Genomic DNA, 2,500 nt, shown 5'->3' on the forward strand with positions numbered 1-2,500 from the left:
TATTACCACTATTAACCACATACATTGTCATTCATTATATTGTTAAAACTCTAAGGGGGAAACTTTAACACAGATTTTTATTCTTATTGTATAATGTCGACTGACATTTTCAGGAAAACATAGTCCTGGAAATTTGCCCAAAAGTCATGGAAAAGTATTGGTTGGCGTATGTACCCTGAGTCTCTCATATCCAGACCTTCCTCCACAGCTCCGTGGTACCCCCTGACCAACGCTAATCATTTTTGGTAGAAAAGGAACGATACTGCGCTGTCGGCGATAGCAAAAACATTTAAATGCTAATGAGAAAAGGAGACAAAGAACTGTGAAAAAGACGGTAGAAATAAGGAAGGAAGGAAGGCAAGAATACGTTGAAAATAGTATCAGAAACTTCAAAAACAGTGACATAACTTTGAAAAAAGCGAGAAACTTCTAAAAAGTAGAAGGAAGGAAGGAAGGATAGATTAGGTCCAAAGAAGGAGACAAGAAATGTCACATTTTTGGCAGGAAATAAAAAAAGTCTACATAAAGAGGAACAATGTTCTGGACAACAGCCTTGTTACTATTAAACATTTAGTTAAATATCTCACGGACCCCCTGCAGTCCTCCAGAGTACCCCTAGGGGGACACGGACCCCCTGCAGTCCTCCAGAGTACCCCTAGGGGGACATGTACCCCCTGCAGTCCTCCAGAGTACCTCTAGGGGGACACGTACCCCCTGCAGTCCTCCAGAGTACCCCTAGGGGGACACGTACCCCCTGCAGTCCTCCAGAGTACCCCTAGGGGGACACGTACCCCCCGCAGTCCTCCAGAGTACCCCTAGGGGGACACGGACCCCCTGCAGTCCTCCAGAGTACCCCTAGGGGGACACGTACCCCCTGCAGTCCTCCAGAGTACCCCTAGGGGGACACGTACCCCCTGCAGTCCTCCAGAGTACCTCTAGGGGGACACGTACCCCCCGCAGTCCTCCAGAGTACCCCTAGGGGGACACGGACCCCCTGCAGTCCTCCAGAGTACCCCTAGGGGGACACGTACCCCCTGCAGTCCTCCAGAGTACCCCTAGGGGGACACGTACCCCCTGCAGTCCTCCAGAGTACCTCTAGGGGGACACATACCCCCATTTGAGAAGCACTGCTTTAAACCAATCACAATCATCGTGGGCGGGGCTAAGCTCCGGACGGAGCCACGGTGCCTCTGCTAAATAGTCTCAGGAAGGAACTTGTTTTGGTGGAACATGTGGACGTTCAAAAGTAGTTTTAGTCGTGCAACAGAAAACTCCGATTGGACAGATAGTCTAGCTAGCTGTCTGGATTTACCCTGCAGAGATCTGAGGAGCAGTTAACCAAAAGAACGCCAACACAAAGAAAGAGGAAGGGGACGGACATCCGGCACAGGAGCAATCCTGTAAATGAAATATCGTCGATATAGACTATCATATGTAACAGATGTCCGTCCCCTTCCTGTTTCTGATAGACTATCGCAGGACAAACCCTTTTACCGTCCGTCCACACCGCGGCCGACTTGATCTTCTAAAGATACAGGAAGTCATTCATTTTCAATGGAAGCTGCTTCTCTCAGCTGCAAGGAGCGGAAAATCTGTCGGCGTCACGTTTTGGGCGTTTTGAGCGACCAGAGCGTCAATCAGAAAGTTGAAAGTAGGTCAACTTTATGGTAATGAGCTATGACGCGGTTCAGCGGCAACCAATCAGAATATAGACGTCCTTCACGCTGGTTGTAGCCCCTGGGCCGGGGAGGCCGGGACGAGTGCAATATTGGAGGGAAACATGACAACAGCGCACCGCATCCCGGACCTTCCCGACCCCGGGAGGAAACGCTGCAAACACCCTGAAACACACACAGGACGCAAGTTAATACTGAGAGGTGTAACTCTATATCTATATATATAGATATATATATCTATATATAGATATATATATCTATATATATATATATAGATATATATATATATATATATATATAGATATCTATATATATATATATATATATACCAAGCTGATGGAGGCAGCTTAACGAGGGGAACATGAAGCTGAACATGTTTCCAGATAACTTCGACAAATTTCCAACATTTTAACATTAAAACATCCTTAATGTCAAACTTTCAGTTCATGAAACAACGAGAGAAAAGGCTGCCTGAAACTAGAAAACTTCTTCTTCAAATGGATTTTTTATGTCTGTTTGTTGACCGTATTTTCTGATTTATGGAGCAATTAAAAGATATATATATAAAAAGTCAGCAAAAAAGTTCCTTATCCATCATAGAAAAAGCGCCAAAATAATTGGAAGTCTAAAGCAACGAAAAATCGCCAAAATGTATTGGGAACCTAAATTGATATGAGGGCCGGATCAAAATCTGCGAGGGGCCAGATTTGGCCCACGGGCCATGAGTTTGACACGTGGGTGAGAGCGTGCACGCTGCCTGCGTGACACGCACGTCTCAGAAAACACGTGCATGCTAGAAATAGAACCGACGCCTATTTTTCACG

The sequence above is a fragment of the Sander lucioperca genome, chromosome 10 (genome assembly GCF_008315115.2).
Source record: "Sander lucioperca isolate FBNREF2018 chromosome 10, SLUC_FBN_1.2, whole genome shotgun sequence".
NCBI classification, from domain to species: domain Eukaryota; kingdom Metazoa; phylum Chordata; class Actinopteri; order Perciformes; family Percidae; genus Sander; species Sander lucioperca.